This window comes from Lepidochelys kempii, chromosome 1 (assembly GCF_965140285.1).
Source record: "Lepidochelys kempii isolate rLepKem1 chromosome 1, rLepKem1.hap1, whole genome shotgun sequence".
NCBI classification, from domain to species: domain Eukaryota; kingdom Metazoa; phylum Chordata; order Testudines; family Cheloniidae; genus Lepidochelys; species Lepidochelys kempii.
In genome coordinates this window covers 110,644,383-110,667,653 of record NC_136380.1, presented here as the reverse complement: position 1 = coordinate 110,667,653, position 23,271 = coordinate 110,644,383, and positions in this window count along the sequence as shown.

Below are 23,271 nucleotides of genomic sequence, written 5' to 3'. Positions count from 1 at the left end.
TGAAGTATGATGCGTCTCTAATGATACTATCCTGTTGTTGGGTCAAATTTCCAGAGTGGATTCCTTTATATACGTCTTCCCAGATTTTTCCCCTTCTATATTGCTAGGCTTTGTTTTTCTGTTTGTTTGGCTTAAGTTATTTTCAGGTTTGCTATACTGGGATGGCTTCTGTTACACCTTTAGTTAGTGCTAACATTTCCTTCATGTGCTCTGACTCTCCTTGCTGGGGTACAGAACTGTAGCAAACTGTGCATAGCTTAATGTTGTGAGTTTGAGCTTTTTAAGTTGGAGTTCCCTCACTTTTTTTAGTGAATGGCAGATTGTATCAAACCATTTTTCTTTCTTTGCTATTCAAAGAGAAACAAATCTTGTTTTTTCTGCTTGTGTTGTGGGATTGCTTTGCTGCTCTGTTGAGAACCACATGGAAGTCTTTTGTGGCAGTGTTAATGTAAATTGCTGTTTTTCCCCATCATGTGTGTTCAGAAACACAATAAAATTTTAAACTGGTTTTTTTTAAGGGTGGGCTCTCTGATTTCTTTTCCCTTATAACTCTTGTCTCTAGGTATATTTCTTGAGTCGTCTGTAGTGATTTTGTGTTTGCTGTTATTTGGTGTGACTTGTTTAGGTACAGGACTAGTTAGCTGAGCTCTGACAAATATGATTTTACTATTAGTTCGTATATGTCACTACAGTCTAGATCTGATATGACCTAGTCATCGCACAATTGCCCTTTTGCTGAGTTAAAAGAGAAGTTGAACCCATATTATGCCAGCAGTGAATTTAGCCCGCAATATGTTGCGTCTGGGTAAAATTGCTCTCATTACTGCTTAGATTAAATGCTTCTCTGAGCAATTTAACACTGGGAAAGGAGATACGGGGCATGAAATGGAAGGACGTTGTACACTCCCTGAATACGTTTTGTCTTAGTGCCTGGGAAAGCAATTACAAAATAATTGACTATAGAGCCAGCCTGTATAGGTACACAAGCGAAGGGCATGGCATGAAGAGCTTTCCCGTCTCCCTCATCATGCAGCCTGGGCATTGGGCATAAGCCCATTAGTGATCACAGATCTAGCTCCCTGCTGGTGCTGCAGCCAGCACTAACCACCTGAGGAGGAGCAGGGTGAGGTTGGGGCCAGCGTCCTCTCCCTTTTCTGCACCAGCCGTTGGAGCGGTTTGGCTGCAGAGAGAACGGGGGAAGGGATGGTGAATGCTGTCCCTTTTCCAAGGAGATGGTGATGCCTTTGCAGTGCCTCCTCCCCAGGAGCACTGAGTTCCTCCTTAGAGCTCCCATGGCATCACAGTCCCTTGCACCTCCCTCTGATTGATTTGTGAAAGCCAAAACCAACCCTCTGGAATCCAAATGTTTACATTTCCTTTACAAGGACTATTTGTTTCACTCCCGAACTTAGAGGTGAGCCAGATGAAATGTTCCACAGATAAGGACTATTTGTAGAAAACGTAGCTCCAGTTTACTGACTGGAATTATATGGGCCATGATGCTGCCTCCCGTCTAAACCTTTCTTGTGTTGACCAGTGCACAGCAGTGAAGCAACCAGACATTGCGTAAATACTGAGTACATCCTGTAGTTTAGCAGAATGGATAAAAAAATTAACATGCTCCTTGCAGGTAGGGAACTGGATATGGGAAGTTAAGGGGCCACAATGAAAAGAGTCATGACTTTTCTCTTATGTGAAGGTAATATGTAAAAGCTCAGTACTTGATCTCAGAAGGGGGTGCTGTTGTTACCTCATCTGATTTCTGGGCATTATATGTGTCAATTGTCATCTAGGCTGTAAAATCAAACACAATTTTCTCCTTCCTCTGTGTTATGTCAACTTTGTGAGCATCAGCAACAAAGTCATTGCTTTTTTTATGGAACATTTCTGCTATTATGTCTTCATTCAACGCAGTGACATTCTTTAGAGATGCATTAAAATCTGTGAGAATAGGCAGGCTAAGCAGGAAGGAAAGAGGGAATCGAGAAAGTAGTCCAATTAGTCAATGCTTGTATAATCATTTGGAAAAAGTATTCTCTTGTACAAATGGTGACAATGTTGTTGAATTAAACAGACATCCCACAGTTAAATGGATAATGTCTGGTTAAAACTAATACATTTTAACATCTGATTTCTTAGCTCATGAAAGCTGAAAATTAAAAAATATTAACTTTTGGAAATTTGTGCTGTTTAATATCTGCATTTCTTGCAGTTCCATCAATTAAAACAGACCAGTTAATTCAATTTATCTCTTGGCCATTTGGTCTTTCTTAAAACACAACACAACAAAACAAAAAAACATGGCTCTGAATTGTACACTTGGCTAATACATGTAAGTGTGTTCATTCCTGTTACTATCACCCTTCTCTTCACTTGTCTGCCCCTGTCCATTTTTCTTCTCTAGTCACATCACGCTCCTTTGAGGAAGCGTGATCCTGCATAGGTGCCTTAGATTGTAAGCTCTTCAGGGCAGGTGCTGTCTTAGAATACGGACTCCAAGTCCTGACTGGGGGGTTCTGAATGCTACTGTAATACAAGATAACTGCATTTATCAAGCCTGAGCCTGAAGCATTGGAATCAACAGCAAAATTCCAACTTACTCCACTGGTGTAGGATCAGCTCCATAAGCCAGTTTCATTTTCTGGTTTTCATGGAATAGCACAGCTCCCCCTAACCTTGTTTAAGAAACAATGACCATGAGAGACCTGAAGCATCCACACAGGATACAGAATTGATTTTTGAGTTGGTGTGGTGTTTGTGGGGGAGGGGGAGGGTTGCATTTTATTTTAATTTATTTATTTATTTTAATGCTCTGAAATCCTTAGTCATGGATTGGAGTAAAATTAACAGAAAGCATTGGTGCCCAAAGACTGTTTAATTCTTCTCCATTGTGTTATTAGTTGTAATAGTACCTTTCCCAGGCCTGAAGAAAAGCTCTGTAGAGCTCGAGAGCTTGTCTCTTTCACCAACAGAAGTTGGTCCGATAGCAGATATTCCCTCACCCCACCTTGTCTCCCTGGTAATAACAGAACCAATTCTGTTTACAGACTGAGAGTGGGATTTTCCACATTGCTCAACATTGACCTAACTGTTCTTGTTGCACCCACTGAAGTCAGAGTTAGGCTAGTGCTGAGTGTCTTTGAAAATCCTAAGAGCCCAGCCTTGCAGAATCTGGTAACATCAAGTAGAATAATCCAGTACCTCCATTCTTCACACCTCCTTACAGTCTTTCATACCCCTGGATATCATGTCTAATATTGAGCTACAATGCTGCAAAAATTTATATGCATGCTTAAAGTAACACCCATGAATAGTCAATGGGACTCACGTAAATAAAGTTAAGCATTGGATAATTATTGGCAGGATCAGGCTCTAAGTTTATAAGCTTTTAGGGGCAAGGAACAGGTTGTTCTCTTGTTTTGGCAAGTGCCTAGCACTCTTCTAGGTGCAATTAAAAATAATAAATAGGAGTGGATGGATTTCTCTGTGTGTCTTCTCTGGGTCTATCATTTAAAATTCAGACTTGGAGATAATGTAGTGTTTGGTTTTTATCAACTCTTCAGGGCCATTGTTGGAGAAGCAGGTTTTTCAGAGGTATTTGAATAAGGAGAACATGGCTTGTTGGGATAGCAGGTGGAAAGGGCCTGGGGTAGGTCTGATAGTAAATAAAGTCAAACTCTTCAGTCTGAGATTTATTTTCTTAACTATTTCAGAAAGCAGGTATACAATTTTTAAGTCTTACCCTGATTTGTAAGTTCATCTTACTGAGACACTGACCGCTTCTTGTGCAATTAGCTGTGATCTGGCACTTTTCTCACACAGATAGGGAAGTGGATTTCTGTGGCCGGTGGATGACAGTGACCTCACCTTATGCTTCAAATACTTAAAAATCTTTACAAATAGCTGAAACAAAGTAATGTTAATATTGATGTGTATAAAGCACATTAGCACCGTCAATCATCCATGAGCAACCTGTGTGCTAGCTAACAGTATCACTTAGTCCTTAGCTACTCTTACCTGTTAGTCAGAAAACACAGCCTTTGCGATGTGATGGAGGCGGGGTGTGCGTGGGTGCACACTTGCTTGTTAGGAGACCAAGAACCTCCAGACATTTAGACATACCTCATAGAATACTCACAGGGGTCAGATGGGGATCAGCCCTTCTATATGAAGCCTCCCGCTCTTACCCCTTGCATGGCCCACTCAAGAGCCAGGTGCAGAAGCAATACTTGGGCTTGCCCTTTCCTCCCTCCTGGGAGCAAATTGCCCTAAGGGAGTGGGGGGAAGATGAGGCAAGGTCATGGCCCTGTCCCTGCTTAGTAGCCTGAGGACCAGGGGTTATATGCTGGAGCAAACACAGAGTATGCACCTCTCCCCCATGTGCCAAGGGACTCTGGGACAGATTGTGCCTTCTGATACAGAAATGGGGCTGCCTCAGGGGCACACTGGCCCTAGGCTTCCTTACCCCCCGCACACTGAGTTGCCTAGTCTAGCCCTATTTTGTCTCACAGTGATCATGTCTCCTCTTCCTTGTGTCTCCACAGTTTCCTAGTTTAATAATTCCCCTCATACTTTAGCACTGATTCTGTAGCAAACAGATTGGTGCTACCTGCTGATGAATTTCATGCTACTAGGATATATCTAGGGGGGAGGGTTCCAGAGCTGTGGCTCCAGCCGAGGCCTGGATGTCTACACAGAAATGAAAGAGCCCCACAGCCTGAGTCCCGTGAGCCCAAGTTAGCTGGCTTGGGGCAGCCATAGGCTTTTCTTTGCAGTGTAGACAGACCCTTTGTTAGAAAACAGGGAGTGATCAAACCAATCAGAACCAGAATATAAAGCTATGTCTATACTAGGGAAATCTGCTGAAAATGTCCCTCTGTTGCTAGTGCCAGCAAAAGTAGGTGGGAAAGCTTTTAACAACGTTCCCTTGCACAGACAAGGCTTGAGGGAGTGTGCGCCTGAGTCAGATCCTGATATTAAACACTGTAGTCTGGCAAGGAGGAATGGAGAATCAGGTTAATGTACCTGCTATGGGAACCCTTTGTAGTTTCAGACTCGTACCATTTTGTCCCAGGATGGGAAACCTGTGGAAAAGATAATTTTGTTGCTGAAACTGGAGTTATACAATACACAAAAAAGAACCTGATACTCACTGCTTAATTTGTAATGAAAGAGGTGCCAGGGCTCAAGCAATTTATTTACTTTCATAACTGACATGGCAAGCCCAGAGGTGCCAGGGCTAGGAACTGCCAAGCCTAGAGGTGCTGGGACTCAACCCTGGCAAGCTCTGGTGCAAATTAAGTACTGCTGATACTCCACTGTGTGTGGCCAGAAGTATAGGGCGTGTTTGCAGGTTTGGAGGACGCTGGAATACAGTTTGAATGAAAATCTCTGAATATTTTCAGTAAGAATAAAATATACCCTGTAGAGGCCTTGCATCAAGATGCACAATTCAATCGCTTTTGGGGGGCGGGGGAAGACAGGGGGCAAGAGAAGGTTTGTCAATTGAAAGTTGTATAACTAAGCCGAAGAGCCTAGCATAAATTTGTGAATATGAAGAACTTATCCAGCGATGATAAAGTCAGAGATCAAATTGCGGAGCACTGTAGTGTTTTATCACACATAGCATTTGATCAGTTAGGAGCAAAATCTCACTTTCAAGACCACAGGAGATAGTTAGAGCTACAGAAAAAGCAGAGTTCATGCAGGATCTCCTTGTGCCTTTTCCTGACTCCCACTGGTGAGGGGCACACAGAACACAGTGCTGTGTTTTGACTGTCTGCGTTTTCTCTTGGCCACATCCTCTTGTCTGTTGCAGCACTTGGCATATGCGCCTCACTTGTGCAGTGCCGTCCACCCTTCTTGATGCATAAGGACGGCACAGCAGCTCTGCTTTCTCCCTGCTCTCTGCACCCCCACCCCCAATCTATTTTGCCTTGCTGTTCCCAGCTCCGGTTGCAGCTCACACTATTGTGTGCATATATCGTACATATGAGGGGACAATTGGGCCCTGAGCGTTTGATGCACACTTTTGTTACACACTGTTGCTATCTTTAGTACAAGGCTGAGTTGTCCCATATAGGTTTGATTATACACTGTTATAAAACACTCCATGAAACTTAGTATAAAGTGATTTTGAAAACCTTCTACCATTACACTGGAATAAAAACAGTTAGCTACAATTGGAAAAATCTAAGCTATAGACAATGGGAGATGGTAAACTCTTGTTCATAGGATTTAAAATCATAGGATCATTGACCTTAAATGATTTATGTAGCCTGGGAAATCTAGAGTTAAGCAGCTTGCAAAACCGTGAAAGCCAGACACAAGGCTAGAGAAAAGAAGCCTTCTTCTGTTGATATTCAGTGTTGTTTTAATCAAAGTACAGGTACCACTTAAAGAATGACAGATCATATGAGCTTTATACCCCTCTACATTGAATTTATACTTCATGATCCTGGTGCATTTGATTTTTACATCATAAATGCTGGTCTAGAAACTCATTTGAACAATTGACAAAATAAAAATGAGAAGATCTTTTGTTGATTGCACAGCTCTGGGAAGGGAGTATCAAAAGGAAGAAAATTAGAAATAAAACAATCCTAATATATCCATACCAACATTTACAAAAATGTAATGAAAAACATGAAAAACTATTTCCTCTTACTAGACTTATTCTTATAATATTACTGCATTTAAAAAAATTTTTTTAGAAAAAAAAGAACGATAGCTTTTTGCAGTGATAGGCGACAGGTCAGAAAAGCATTTCAGAATAATTTTACACCTTTTAACCTTAAAAAATACTTTGCTGACAATTGAGAAAGGGCCTTAAAAGAAGCGCTGATAGGCATTCTCACAGCAGGGTTGCCATGTCCCATCACATAGCAGAGGGTTTCTGCATAATGTATCCTGTAATAAGAAGTGTACTGCAAATCACAAGGCTTGAGTAGCAGTTTTAAGAAAGTAATCCTTGGCATGAACCGCTATTAGTGATGACACTGAAAGTTTGTTACATAAAACTCTTTAGAAGACATAAAGAAGGTAAACTGTTTAAAATTTTGATTTGTGCTTGAAAGAACTACTTTGTCATAGAAGTTTGTCTGCATTTAAATATAGATTTAGTATTATCTGTTTTTCATTTTTTGCCTCATGCTTGGACAGTCTTGTTAAATGAAAACTGCAGAGTTTAGTTAAATTAATGTCACTTTTTCCTCATTCCTTTACTGAAAAAGGTAATTGTTTGACAAGTGTCTTCACAGTTACCAGTGCTAATTATGAATGCTAATACAATTGCTGATTACCAAGAGTTTCCCCTATGGCAAGCCCTGTACAAATGAGGTGAAAATTCAAAAACATTTCAGTGTAACAAAGAGGAATCTAGTCCATCAACGAACAGCAAAGCCATATTTATACTTTAATTACACTAATAAAATGGGATCTGAATCTAGGAAAATCCTCCCTGTTGAAATTAATTTTATTTTTGTCTGGAAATGTAAATAAAAGAAAATGTGAAGAGGCCATTTCCAGGCAAGTTCTTTTCAATGCTAATGATGCAAATCATTGAAGTTTCTCAGTCCCTGGGGATTCTTTTTGTCTTTCTCATTTCCATAACAATGATTTTTTAGGTGATTAAAATAAAAATATAATGGAAATAAAAATTTCTTTATACTTTTCGCACAATACAGTTTAAGAGATAACTGGAATTGACTCTGAAACAACAATAAAAGAGCCTCAGATAGGACTGAAAGCAAAATGTATTTTTTTTTCTTGTAAATTTCTGGTGGAGACATTTTTGGTTGTCATTAGCAGTGCTTGAGATAAGTTGCTAATATTCTGAAAGCTCAATATTTCAGTGTCATGCCTCAATTTCTCAATTGGTGATACTGGAAAACAAAATATTTCAGTGTTAGGTTTTAAGTAAACAATATAAGACGGGAGCGTGGATGTAATGGTTACATTTTAGCTTTTTATTCTTTTGGTGGTTAGTTCATTTTCAGAACTGGATGTTCTTGAATGTCAAGGACTCTGGATGGATATTAAAGTGTCTGTGGAGAAGAGCTGGGAGTTCTGAATGACTTTCTTTTCTTAAAAAAAAACAACTAGTGGTTAGTGTGTAGGGCTGGATTGTGGCTGAAGGACAGACCAAGGGCCATATTGTGATTTAGAGGGGCACAGGATGGTCCCTGGTATTTGCCCCTTCTTCTGAGGGATGATGAATGGGGGAGGGTGAAAGCAGCCCTATACCTGTAACAAATCACTTCCCCTCCTCCTTCCCCACAAGCTCAGGTGCTCTGGGAAAAGGATTAAAGCACCACCCTCTTCCCCACAACCCACCTGCATGGGAGAGACAGTAGTTGTCCCAAGGAGGCTGCTCTAATACACACATGCGTTCTCCTCACCCTGCAACATATGACTTGAGTAGCCCATGCGGGGAGCACAAGGTGTCCCCCTCACATGCGCATGTAATATAGATTCATAGTTGTGCCCATAACATGCATTTGAGGAAGAGGTAGAGGGGAGGCCCTCATAATTCTCTAGCCCCTCCATCCAAAGAGCTCATGGCACTGTACGAACACTGAGGAATGAATGCATGCTGCTTCTCTGAAAACACGGCTTTCTTTTCCAGTCACTGCCTGAGTAAGTGGACTCCGTTTTCAATGTATTTAATGTGTAGCGGCCAGCATTGCAACCTCAAGCTGGGCGCTGAAAGTCAAGCTGTGTTCCTTCTGGCTCATGCCTCAACACTAGTAACAGTCTCCCACCACAGAGGAGACCCTGCTTGGACAGATATCCCCCGAGCATATGAAAAGAACAGCATAGCTGCATCATCTCCATCTCTGGAGGCCAGCTTATTAGGAGAGCTGTTCCCCTGAAGTTGTAAGGGAACAGGGCCCTACAGGAGCAGGGAGAGAGGCCTGGGGAGAGCGGGGAGTTAGACTGTTGCAGTAGCACTGTCCCATGGAGACTTGAGGGACTAACACTGAGGGCTATTGAGACTCCAGACCGGTGGGATTTTTACATGGAAATGCAGTTCAGGGTTCATACAGCTTGGGAGTGTATTACCTCCCTCTGGGTCTCCTCTTCAGATGCTGATGAGCAGCCACGGGAGCATCAGCCCAAAACAGCATGGTTCCTGGGAAAGCCAGGCTGCTGAGGGTAAGGGAGTGGAGTAGTGGGGGCAGGTGGACAGATCTCCCTGTGGATTGCTCATGCCTTTGTGGATCGAGGGTGTAATTTCCCCTCCCCCTGTCAAAAAAAAAATCCCTGAAGGGGGAGGGTGTCACCTCTCCAAATTCTGTAGCCACTCATACCCTGCCCTTGAGGGGATAATTCCTCAAAATTCCAAGAGGTCAAACTCATGGGGTTAAACCCTGGCCTCAGTTAAGTCACTGACAAAACTCCCATTTCCTTTAATAGGGCCAGGCTTTCACCCTTGGGGTATTTCTGCCCTCCTGGGCGTCCTGCCTGTAGATTCCCCACAAGAGGATGGTGGCCTGAGCCATAGTGAAAAATGTTGACACGTGAGGGTAGAATGAGTTGGATTCTGTTTTTTCCTAATTGTACAGGTGGTTAATTGCTATACTGTATTTAAAAAACAAAACAAAACAAAACCCTTAACTTGTAGCCACTAAACAAGTACACATTTAAGCATATAGAGAGTTGATCTATTGATTTAGAAGGTGATGGTTTTTATATAGTAACATTTCTGACCACAGTTACACTAAGCCTCACGCTTAGATGATTATTAGATGATTATTCTGATTTCACAGATTAATTCTGAAGATCAGTTTTTCTTCTGTGGTCACTTGCAGAGCAACATGCAAATTAGTTCATGCTAATACAAGGATGTTCTTAATAGCACAAGCCAACTTACGTGTGTCATGAACCTCCTGAAGAAGAGCTCCGGTTTGCTCAAATCTTGTCTCGTTCCCCAACAGAAGTTGGTCCTGTAAAAAATATTACCTCACCCCCCCCTTGCTTCGTGAAACTCCAGTCAGACATAAACAGTGCATCTGCAAGTAGTCTTCCTACTAAGATACACTTAATGGACCTGACACGCTACTGTGCCACACCATTTTTATCAGTGTAACTCCACTGATTTAATTGGACGTAAACCAGTGTAAAAGTGGAATAATTCAGTGGTGAATAAAGCACAATATTTTTAAAGATATTAAAAATACCTGTCACTCTGCACTAACCTGGCTAGTTCTTGTTTAACTAATTTATACATCTGTAATTCATACCCCAAAAGTAGCCATTTCTCCCCACCTACTTCCTGCTGAGAGTGGTTGGTGAAGTGTTAAATTACCAAGACTTATTTTTTATAATATACCCCACTGTGAGGTACCATAAATAAAACCCAATACTTGTTAAATAAATGAACTGCAGTTGTCATGCAATAATCTGGATTTTTAATTGAATTGTTTACTCTCTAACTAGCAAAATCCAGTAATTAAGACTTGTCCTCCCTCTTATTAGTGTGTATTGTCAAAGTATCCAGCTTGGAATTTATGCAATAAAGCCATAAAATCCCTCATTGATTATATTGTCCTTGGTTGCTAGAAACACAAATGAGCTAATTCTGTTCTGTTGAGAGGGCATTGCTGTATGTGAATATTGCACCTCTCTTGTACTTTTATTGCTCCTTACAGCAGCCGGCTGCCTATAGCTCTTCATCTTCTGATACAGATATTGAGCAGTATTTCATCTTGGAATCGAGTGCTACAATGGGCCCAGTATTGCCAGCACCAAGCATTCAAAAACCATGAGTCATGCCTCTCTAAAAATGAGACTGGCTCAAAAATCATGATGTCAGTGCAAGCGGGTGCAAAGACTCACCAGCTGGAGATGGAAAAAATGAAGTTCCAGCTAAGGGCTCTTGCATCCCTTTCTTCAGGGCTTGATTTATCTCTAAAACCACAAACTCGAGACCATAACAAATCAATTAATACTACTGGGTAGTAACCACCTGAACCCTTTCCAGCTTCGGCCAGCTGGGATGGGAAAGGACATTCCCTATCCCCTGTGGTAGCCTCCTTTTCTCCTGCTTCCTTTCTTTTTATAACCCTGGCCAGATCAACCATGTGATAGGCAGGAACCTGGTAACCCCTTCCATACCAGACTGCTTTCACATATTGTCACAATCATCTTTGACCACCCTTAAAATAGGGCAGCAATGGTAAAAGATGTGGTAATATTTTCTTTCTGAGGTCCTGAGATGCCATTTGCCAAGATTAGGAGAAAGAAGAGCATTTGAAAGTTTGACAGGAACTCCTGGCCAGGAATGGTGTTGAGCAGGGAGGAATGAAACATGAAAACTCGGGAGTGTCCATTTTTGATCCAGGACTCATGAGGTTCTTATATATTCCTCACATGTTATGTTGCTAAGCGACACTTAGCACTGTGAATCCCACATTCTTCTCTTTCCATGTAGGTACATCTTCAATCTACTTTCCTCTTTGTCGTCAGAGTCAGCAGTATGGTTTACATCATAACAAGGGCCAGATCTGGATGGAGGCCGCTCTGGGAAAATGTACGTCAGACCTGTGGAAAGTATAAATGAGTAACTGGGCTGAAACCCGTCAGTGTTAAGACTATCACCTGATTTATTCAGAAATCTATTCCAATCCATACTATTTATACACATCGCTCCCTGTCTTTGAGGAATATGCCAGCTTCTCTGAAGTACTCTGCTTTGTGGCTAGAGCTAATTGTTGGCTGAAAAATGGTAGCTGCTTTTTGAAGCTATTTGAGTTGCAGCGTTCCTGTGAAATTACTGCAAACATGCTGTAACTTATGGTGTGTGTGGGGGGGGGGGGGAGAAAGAGCCTGAGCGATCATTGAAAGGGGACCTTCATTCTGGAGTAAACTTTAAAATCCCACAATGAAGCCATTGCTCAGGTGAAGTTACATTTTCTAGCACCTGGCAGTGGTTGGAATGAACTTTGTCTGAGGCTCCTGCCCCCTTTCCTCCCTAGTGAACCTTAAAGTGATCATCAGGGCCCCAATGAGTATGTCTACACTGCATTTTAAACATGGGTCTGTGGGACCTGGACTTGTGGATGTGGTGTTTCCAAGCCTGCACTTGAGTGTCCACACTGCACTGTATACCTGGATTTACATTTGCTGGACCCAGGTCTCTCAGCCATGCTGGCACATCCATACTGCACTATGCAGACCTTCTGACTTTAGTCTGCAGCTTGAGCTGCACAATGACAGGGCTTGGACCACAGTCACAGTGGGACTTGGGCTCTGATTCACTCCTCCCCCCGTAGCAGGGTCCTACGACCCAGGTCCTGAGTGCTTGCTGACCTGAGTCAGACTGATTGTATGTGGATGGAAGGGGGACTGGAGCTCAAACCTGTGTCTGAGCCCAGGGTTAATGTCCAGTGTAGACGCACCCAAAGTACCCCAATGCTGGCATTAATAGGCTCCTTGGAGCCCCCCATCCTACCCCACCCCACATATATACTCTTAGTAGGCTCCTCATCTCCAAATGAGTGAAATTTGAATCTCAGAAACCAAACAAGACAAAGTTGGGCCACAGGACTCCTGATGAAATAAAACTGGATTGTCAGACTAACAGCCTTGAGTGGGTTTGGGGGGTGGAGGGCAATGAATCTCCTAACGATTGCTGGTGTTCTCCTGTCCTGCAGACCTCAGGTGGTCCACAGGAGAAGGAAAAATGCCCCCCCCCAAGTACTCCAGCAACTCCCTTCGGTCACAGTTCCCCTTCCCCACTCCAAAGGGCTGCAGGAGCAGGGCTCCCTTCCTAAATATCTCAGGAGGTCTGCAGGGAAAGGGGTAGTGGATGAGAACAGGAGGCCTAGGGGAGATCAGTGGGTGTTTCCCCCCGCTCTCTAACTTCCTATAGCCCTTCTGAAGCTCTGAGGTGTGCAGGAGTGGAGACCTGTGTCCCCACACCCCACGAGCCCTAGGAGTGACTAGCTGGGGGGGACCCATGAAGCTCGAGGAGGCTCCTCCCCCCAGAATAATCCAAAATCAAAGCATCCATTTTCCAGTGGAACAAAATAGACTCCTCAGGGAATGACGAGTTGTGCTCAGCAAATACAGTAGCTGGTTTCTTTTGGTTTAGGGAACAAACATAAAATAAAAAAGAAATTTTGGGTCAAACTGAAAAATTTGTTTTTCTTGACAAAATGAAGAAAACAACCCCCCAGTTTTTTTGTATGTGTGTCAAATGAAATGTTTTAATTGACCACAAATGATATTTTTTTCCCTGTTTTGGGGAGAGGGGTTATTTTTTGTTTTGCATTATTGTGTTTTCAGATTTTTTTTTAATCACTTAAGTTTTGTTGTTAAACAAATCTGGCTAAATTTGGAAACAAAACATCATCTTGGACAAAAAGTTGAAATAATTTGTTTAGAAAATGTCTAAACAAATCGTTTTGAGGTGTTGTTGATTTCTTAATTAATTTTTTTAATTTGGCCACTGTACGTTCTTTTGGATTATTTTGTCTGGCAGGGCTCACTAGGTCCTGTCTCTCTGTGTGTGCGCCCATGTGCCCCACTGAGGTATCGTTGTGTAAATGAGCACAAAAGTTGTCCCCTGAAAACGTGAACCCTGAACCCCTCAACCATCTCCTTTCCCCCTCTTCCCCAACCGCTGAATCCAAAAACATTTCTCAAGATGAATGATGATTTCTGTTTCCCTCCATGGTTTATTCCTGTAGGGGAGAACGCTGCCCCATAGTAGCTCTTCTGGCAGGAAACTGGAGATGTATCATATATGATGGCTAAATGCTTTGCTATAACCTTTCAACATATTCCTAACCACAACCCCTCCCCACACCTCTCCCTGCGGGAACCCAATCCTCCCCTCCCCCAAATGGTCAGCAAATTGAAACTATCATGTTGTGTTGCTTTTTAGCAATGTGTTGGTAAACTTTTTAATCTTAGTGTATTATCATCTATGTTTCTGGTTATAGTTGTCATTCAAATTAGAGTCTCAAGAAACATAGACTTGGCTCTAGAAAACCAGTGACCTTCAGATATTAAAAACTACACTGCAACAAGTAAGTAGTAGCTTAAAAAAGCTGTCTGGGGAGACTTTTTCTTTCTCTCCTTATCCTATAACAGAATCGATTGTTTTTCATTTGGAAAGCATAAAAGAGTTAATGAATGGACTGCCGAGGAGGTATGACTGGGATGATGTCAGAATATTTCCAGCAAAAGAATGTCAACTCTCCTCTGGCCAGTGGCAGGATCTGCCACTTCTGTGCTTTTTAACTCCACCCCTACATTCTTCTTGTCCGGTTCCCACAGACATAGAGTGGCACTGGAGGTCAGAGTGGACAAATACAAAAGAAGACCCCCTGCTGCCAGGGCCATCGTGCTGGGCTGTCACTACTACTAATTCATGACTTCACCTTTAATCTCACAGATCCATTATAGGTTAAAAAGAGACCCATTTTACAGCTGACAAGATTGAAGGGAGCACAACCCGGGGGAAGAAAAAAAAAGAGCGAGAGAGAAAAATAAGCCCTTTTAAAGTTTGTATAATTATAACCACCTGCTAAAAATAGACTTTTGCTTTCCACTTTTCCTTTCCCTTAGCTGAGAGGATATGTATTTTAGGAGGAGACATGATAAATACAACTAATTCAGAAATCTGCTAGGTATTTCGATAGAGCACATTGTTAGGGGAAGAAAGAATGGGGGTGGGAAAGGGAAGAGCAAAAGAAAAAAGAATAAGATTTCAGTACGAGGGATGTACAATGAGAAGGATAGGAGTGTTTTAAATGGCTCATCATTGTGTCATAGAATGTTTTGTATTTCTGTGCTAGATCACCATGGGGAGACAGAATAAATGTTGACTAATAACTTTATAAAATACTGATGTTACACGTCAGCTAATTAAATATGCATTAACGACAGTGGGACACTAAATATATATTTATAGCACTTATGGTGTGAAATTGAATGTAACTATGCAATTATTTATTTTTAAAAATATTCATAAAGTAGAATTGTTTCCCCCCCTCACAATTACACTTAATTGTTGTCTGTTCCAAATATACTGAATGAATGCTCTGAAATAATTAGACATACATTGCAGCTGGGGATGGACAGTGTCTCCAGAGGTAATTCCACTTGATTATTTTGTTGATAGGGCAATCACCTCAAATATGAGCTTTTCCACAGATTTATATGCAGTTATTTTAAGCCAGTTAAAATTGATCTTCACCATGAATTCTGGGCGGGAAAATGACATTTGTAAAAGAAGAGAAATAAACAGAATCTGCTTTTAAAGAAATCAAAACCTAATAATTCAGTACAAAGCAAAGTTAAAATACAGCACTGGAAATTTTGGATAAATTTTCAAGCATACATGTTTGGAAATCCGGAGTATTGTTCCGCTTGGCTGGGGAAGCTGTAGTTACCAGTGTGCAGTAGTAACGTAGGGAGGGACCTAGGATATTTTTGTTCAGATTCTTCTGGGGTTTGATTTTTTTTTTTTTCAGTAGAGTTTGTGCTCAAAATTTTATCCACTCTCTGGGAAAAACAAACTATAATGTCAAAATCAGCTTATCAAGGTCGCCATACAAAACGTACCCTGCAGGCCACCTTCTGCTTCCAGGGAGAAGAATAAGAGAACCCAGTGGACCTTGGAAAGTGGAGCCTTTCCATCAGTGCCCTCTCCACCAGTGTCCTCTCCACTACCTCTGTGGATATTCTGGGGGGTGTGCAACTGTTTTGAGCACTGGTCCCCACCCACCCTGTGGGCCAACCCCAGCTAAATGTAGGCTGTCAGGCAGGTTTCCCTCTCCATTTTATGCAACCCTTCCCACCCCCCACCCACCCTGAAATGGGCTCCATGAACAGGAGCTGCCACAAAGTACAATGGCCCCATGGGTCCATTGAAGCAATGCTACCAAGGGCCTAGGATGGAGGTTGGTGGTTGTGTGAAGTCAGGGGGCTCTCTGAAATCTGCATAGCTCATTGGGCATCTGTGAGTTCAGGGGTAATTCCCTTGCCACTTCTACGAGGGGGACAAATGTGCCACCCCGCTGAGGGAAGAGTGAGGAGGCGGAAATGCTGTGAGTGAAAGCTCACTTAGTTGTCTGGCCCCTACGTAGGAATAATCCACACAGGGAGGACTGGCCCCTTTGCCACCTCTCCCAGAAGTGCAGATCACCGGTTAGGGGCTTGGCCTTGCTGTTGTTGAAGTCAGCTGCTAAACTTCTATTGACAGAGCTCAAAGTGAGATTTGAGACCTGATTCTGTTTTCATAAGGGTAAATGGTAAAACTCCCATTGACGTCAAATGGAGCAGGATCTAGGTCCATGTCTGCTCAGCCCTTTGGGCCAAACCCTGCTTGCAAACAGGCAGTCCTTTCACTGGTAAAACTCCTCATGAAGTCAGTGTCCGCCAACGTTGCCTGAGTAAGTACTACAGGACTGGTTCCATAGTCAGTATACTGGGCTTAATCCGACATTCCTTGTGTGACAAGCCACACGGGTGATTTTTGCAAGTATTCATTTTCCTATACAGGGGTGCAAGTTTTGTGTGTTGTTAGCAGCAGCATCAGTTTCAGTGCTGCTTTCTCTTCAATGGTAGTCACTCAGCATATAAGCCTTAAGCTTTATCCAAGTATAATTATCTGTTAAAGCTGTGGCACAAACTAACAAGAACTTGAAGGCCACAGTAAAAGTTAATTGTCTGATTTTTAAAAAAACTTGTGCTGAAAAGAAAAAACTCTGGGTGGTAGGAACAAAGCGGGGTGCTATGAGTTCAGAACAAAGCTTTAATTGTGTATTAATTATGTAGATGTGTATTTTTACCTGATAACCCAATGACTCCTTTGGACTCAGTGGAACAAATTCATTCCTGATGTAAATCTGTTGAAGACAATACAGTTACACTAGCTCTTAATTTGGGTCTGGTTTGTAATCGATCATGTACAAGTTTCTAAGTTTGTGAATTCTTGAACTGTAAAACTGAAACGGCTCCTTTGTATGTTGTCAGTCCAGCTGCTGCTCTCAAACACTAAGTTAATGTGCTAAAAATCATCACGATATTTTAATTTTTTTAAAAAAGTGTGTGCCACGAGTCATGAACACAATTTCTAAATTATAATCTAATGGGCCTGATACTTACAAGGGGAAAAAACAGTTCTTTTTTTAATCTCCCCTTGGCCACCACACCCCCCTAAAAAAACCAACAAACCAACCATCCTCCTACAACGGCTGAACAATTTACTCTTTCAAATTCTGTGTAACTTCTGCTCCATAACTTAAGCTATATGCCAAGTTTCAGCCAGTAGAAAAGCTTTTTATGGCTTACTGCCTAAAGAGAGTGATTTTATAATAGAAATGCTCATAACCTGAGTGATAGCAATGTCCATCCGAAACACTCAGCTGTCAGGGGGGAAGGATGGGTTGGTAGCAAAGGCAGGCCAACAAGATTGTCTCCCCGAGCTGCTGCTGACTCACTGATCTTGGGTGCATCATGCAGAGGTGTACAGTCAGCTGGCCAGAGACCCTGCTTCTCTTTTATTGAGTATGATTTGAGCCCGCATGTTGTGCCTCCCAGATGAAACGAAGGTACAAATGTGAGACTTGTGTTTCTAACTCCCTGATGTGGGTCGACAGTTGGATGGTTAGAGGTGCAAGTCCTCATATTTATGTCCACAATTCAATTCTGTACTCAAAAGCTGAAGGTGCAGATGCTGTGGGCATAATTTACACCTATAAAAGATACTTCTGGAAAATTTCCCATTTAATCTCTCTCTGCCTCAGTTTTCTTGTCTGTGAAATGCAGATAAATAAACTTTATCTTCCAACTTTCATAAAGCAGTTTGAAAACCTTGGGTGAAAGACACTATGACCCAGTATTACAAAAGAGCTCAGCACACTGGGTAGTGAGCGCTTCTGAAAATCTGCCCTTATTTCCGTGCCTGACTGAGATCTGAGCTCTTCTGAAACATTTGCCTCCATATTATTGCAAAGTGTTGTTATTTTCATGCTGTACATGCTGCAAATCCTGATATTTCATGCCAGACAACTACATGCCAGGTTCTTATTACAGTAGGCCTGCTATATCTCACACTGCTGTTGCGCACTCAAGAAGTTATCTTTAGATCTCATATTTTAAGATAAGGCTAATCCATTTTAAATACCCTGTAACAAGGACTTACTCTTAGAAGGAAAACATAACCGAAGATTTACTCTTACAGAGAAAGAATAACCACTACAGCTTTTAGTAATGCATTGGATACTTTAGCACGATTTTTTTATGCCATGAGTATGTAACTAAAGGAGGATGACCTCCATCACTGTGCTGTGATGCTACAGAGGAAGGGTGGGATTTTCTTTGCACTGGTCATAATAAATACATAAGTTTTGTTGATTAAATGTATTATGGTATTGTTTTATTATGGTAGTAGAATCCAAAGACTCCAGTCAGGACTGGAACAAGCATAGACCTTGGTTCAGGCTGGTGGACCATAGTCCCGCTGACTTCAAGAGTTTGCCCATAAACAGCTGATGAAAATATTCTTTGGAGGAGCTGAGTAAAACTGTGAGGCCCCACTCGTGTGTGTGTGTGTGTCTCTGAGGACTGTTGTCTTCATCCTGGCCCAATGCAGAGGGGAAGCCCTGGGAGGGTGGTTTGGAGAGTGAGTCCACCCTGCATTCACCGCACAGCAGCAGCTTCTGTCCCAGGGAGTTGGGCCCACCTCGCCCTGCTCTGGCCTATTGGCTCTTGCTGCTCACAGATTTGCTATGTTGGGCTCCTCTGAAGGAGAGGAGGCAGCCATCTGACCATTCCAAGAACACAGGGAGAGGAGGGGAAAAAGTGACCAGCTCTGCATAACACTCCATAGGGAAGATGGGATGCTGATGCCAGGGGTGAGGAGCCTGTGGGGAGTTCCTGTGTGAGCCTAAGGGGACAGGAGCAATTGAAGAAGGGAGAGGTGGGGTTGGTTCAGCCAGGAGCTGGGGGCTCATCTGTAGGGTGGATGGACTTGGGTGTGGGGGGCAGCAGAAGGAGTATGGGGGGATAAGCGGTGGTGTCTCACTCGCTCCCTCCCTCTCTCCCTCCCTCTCTGTCACCGGCCCCAGCTCTGCTCTGTGGCACTGGGAGGCACCGCTGCTGCACCAAGGATGGAGTTGGCTTGCTGGGCGCTGGCCACACTTAGAACAGACGCTGCCCACAGCACCATACCGGGGCCCCGTGGACTCCCCTTGCCACTGGGCTGTGGGGACTCTCCTGGCTTGTCTTGCTGCTGGGTAGACAGATAGCTCAGTGCCAGGCAGACGGCTCAGTGCCAGGCAGGCCCTGGCATCACTGGAGGTGAGGCTTTGCCTGCTGAACTGGGTTTCACATGTGTGCAGGTAGCAGAGTGGCTCACAGCTTGTGAGGGTGGGGGCTGAGCCCCCTCTAGTTGTAGCTACCCGCCACCTATGAGTTTGCCCACATAGATCTGTCGGTAGGATCAGTCACGTAGAGCAGGAAGAGATGGTACCTGCCCTGAAGAGCTTATTGTCTAATTAGATGTGCTACAACCAAGGGTGGGAAATTGGGATAAGACATAAATGAAGGAACAGCTAAAATTACACTCCATCTGTGCAGGTCTTTTAGGTTGTTGAACCACATATAGAGGCTGTAAAATATAGCCTGCTCTCTCTACTTTATTTTTCTGTTTACCTTTCTCTCCTCTTCATTTGTTCTTGCTAGCCCCCTGAAACTGTTATGGAAGAAAACCCTTTCTTGGGATTTACAAGTGTCATATTTAAACACTGAATCTGGAGCTGGCTGGGCGGGAAAGGGACAGCACGTTCATGATCAGTTCTAGTTGAATGCACAGATAGTATTGAATTGAACATTATATTTTGTATGAACATTATTAGGAATAGTTTGTGTGAGTGAATGGTCTCCCAGTGTCTCAAGATCCTGGGAGAAGGAGGGTGTTATATGAGTTACCAAGAAGACTTTGAGTATATCTACACTGCAAGTGAAGGTGCGATTATAGCACAGGTAGGTGTACGCAAGATAGCTTTAAGTTAGCTAGCACAGGTAACAATAGCAACCCAAATACATACCCAGGGTCCCCAGAGGACTTGTATTGGGGTGGCTGGTCCGTGCTCAAGCTCATGCTGCCATGTCTACACTACTATTGTCACCCATGCAACAGGTGAAAGCTAGTGTAGGTATGCCTGCCATGATACAATCAAACCTGGGAGTGTAGACACTCTCTAAGTCTTGGGGGCCTGTGTGGAGAGGAGAGTGGGTAAAAGTTAGGCTTTTCTTCAATTGTTGGGACTGTTGTACCTTTCACCAAAAGTACCTCTTGTCTTATGCAGTGATATGCTAAGTTGCTGCTTTCTTGCTTCTGCAAGTCAACACTCTTCTTCAGGAGGTTTAGATTTCTATACAATATTTTCAAGAATTTCACAGGTACTAGAGGAAAGACTTAGTATATAGCACTTGACTAAGGCAGTTCTTGGCTTCCCCTCCTTCATTTTGCGCACTGGCACATTGTTTGATGCCTCCAGCAAGTTTCAAAACCTTCCCAATGAATTCTAGGCAGGAGAATAAGTTGCACAATAGCACAAAGCAGCCGTTATTCCATAAAATTATGGGATGTAAAAAATGAGTAAGGAATAGGACACTTCCTTCATGAAAGTCATTGCAGAGATACATTGACAGTATTTAAACAAAGGTTTATCAGTGGAACAAAAATGAGCCCTGCTAGGGCTTTCAAACACCCGTCTCAAGAACATACTTATTTTTAAACAAAATTACTGTGCAATTTTAAATCTACGAAAAATGCACTCAAACATTCTGCAGTGCTATTTATATTCCTGTTCCTCTCCCTCCCACTACTCCCATGCCCATGCTTCCCTGCTGTCTGATTCCTTTCTTCTTTCCACATGCTTTCTTGCAATCTGGTTCCCTTCTCTGTACATGCTGCCTTCATGCCTCATCATCTTCTCCCACTGTCAGGACCATTGTCAGCTCCTACTGGTGGCCCCATCTCCTTCTTCTCCTTCTCCTGGGTAGCAGCAGATTTTAGTTGAGGCAGCCTTATTGCCTCTTTTGACACCAACTTCTTTTAAGGAAATCCAGGCTTTTTACAGTGAAGAACCTGGATGTCCAAGGAAACATCGGAAACAAGGAAGAAGAGCCAATGCCGTGTAGTCTGCCAGCTTTCTGAAGACACTTAAGTACATGTGTAACTTTAAGTGCACAAAAAGTTCAAATGACTTTAAGTATGGGAATAGTCCCATTTAAAGTTGTACATATGTTTAAGTGCTTTCCTGGTGCAGGGCTTAAATAAATTGTGAAGTTGCAGAGACTTGTTCGTCAGAGTGTGAACAGATTACTGCAGCTTTAAGAAACAAGCAACATTGTACAGTGACAATAAATGTATCTGAATTCAGTTCTACATTGATCCTACATGTTGATCATGAAAAAATATTTGAATTTATTTAAAAGACAAGGGGGCAAATTAATTCCTGCTTGAACTTCTTTGAAGTCAATAGAGTTATACCAGGGAAGTGTTTAGCACAAGATTTTTAATAATCGTAAAGCCAATGACATGTTTGCACATAATATAACTAACCAACAACAAAAATATAGCGGTGGGCTGATGTGTCACCTCTACCCACCCACTCCTGATTGTTCCAGGCCATCTATCTCTCTTCAGCTGGCCATGCAGAGCCCATATGCCATGCTGTCAGGGAGCAATTCCCAACACAGCATCTGGCCCCGTGGCAGATTCTGAAGGCAGTTGGTGTGTTGGCTTTGGAGCTGCTGCTGCCTTTGTCATGTATTTTGGGCTGATGATGGGCTGCCTTGTCACCCTGCAAACTGCTTTCTTTTGACTCTTCCTTGGATGCCAAGGAATTGGTCTCTTTTTTAAATTTGTCAATAAGCTCCTGCTTAAATCCCTCATGAGATCTCTCTACAGGCCCCTTTATGGTGAAATAATGAGAATTTCCCAATGCCCGTGTGTGTTTTCTGCAGAAATGTGTGGGCTAGTTTTAAAGTGGACTGTGTCCTAGTACATACAGGTCACTGTGTACTTGGATTACTTTCTCAGAAAACTCTTGAATACTCTTTGAGCCCCCCCCTTCCCCACCTCATGTGTGTACAAGCCACTTCTTGGTGAATAGGATCTATAATGCCTGGAGATATTTGAGATCAAGCATATGGTCCATTGAATATGCATGTAAGGAGAGAGGGGAGGGAGTTTGTGTGTGACATTAGGTAAGCAGTGAGGGGGAAAAAAGTGTCTGAAAGCTAAGTACTGAAGACTTGTATCATAGCATTTCTATTGCAAGTGAACAATCTAACTTTCACATTTGCTCTGATATAGCAGTTAGTAAAACTCATTATGATCAGTAAAATTGGGTGCAATTTTAGGAGCCCATTTAATGTCACAAACATTTTGCTATAACTTGCGTTAAACAGAATTGTAAGTTTTTTTTCCTTTGGGTTTTCTATAAAATCTTTGTTTATAAAACAACAAAATCCTAAATCGTACACCAGACAACAAACAGGTTAACATAGAAAACTTCTTAAACTGAGACATGGTCAAAGCTCAGAAGGTTATTCTTCAGTGTGTAGTTTAGGGTTAAATGAAAATGTGCTTGGAGAACAGTTGTGAGTTTTCTTTTTAAAGCGAGGCACAGATGAAGGGGCGGGGATGTGTGTGTGTGTGGGGGGGGGGTTGGTGGATAGAGCGAAAAGGAGACTAGGCTGAAAGGGAGCGATTGGGCATGAAGTAGTAAAGATGAGATCCTGAAAGCAAGAGAGGGGAGAGAGTGAGAGAACCTACTAGAAAGAGAGAGGAAAAAGGGAAAACCTAGTAGAAAGAGAGTTTATTTAATGGAAGCCAGAGGAAAAAATGTGATACTGATTCCTTTAAAGGTGAAAGGAGAAACAGAGCCAGGACCAAAGAATAATGGGGACTAATCCTTGGAAATTGCTAACAGTCTAAGATTTGGGTATTTTTAAAATCTTTGCCATAGTAATTTATTTCATGCCATAACATGTACATTACTTTACTAACAAGTGCATTTTTTTATTACCTTACTCAGGGATTAAAAATAATATATCACATTAAGTTTGGTGAAATAAGTGTTGAAAATTCTGGAGCATTTTAGATTGATAGCACCTTTAAAGGAGACCTCATCCCTAACGTATTATGGGAACAATAATAGAGTGCACCATCATCAATTCTTCTTACAGAAGAAGCATCCACCTTCTAATCCTATTAGCAAGAGAGGGGGAGGGAGAGAA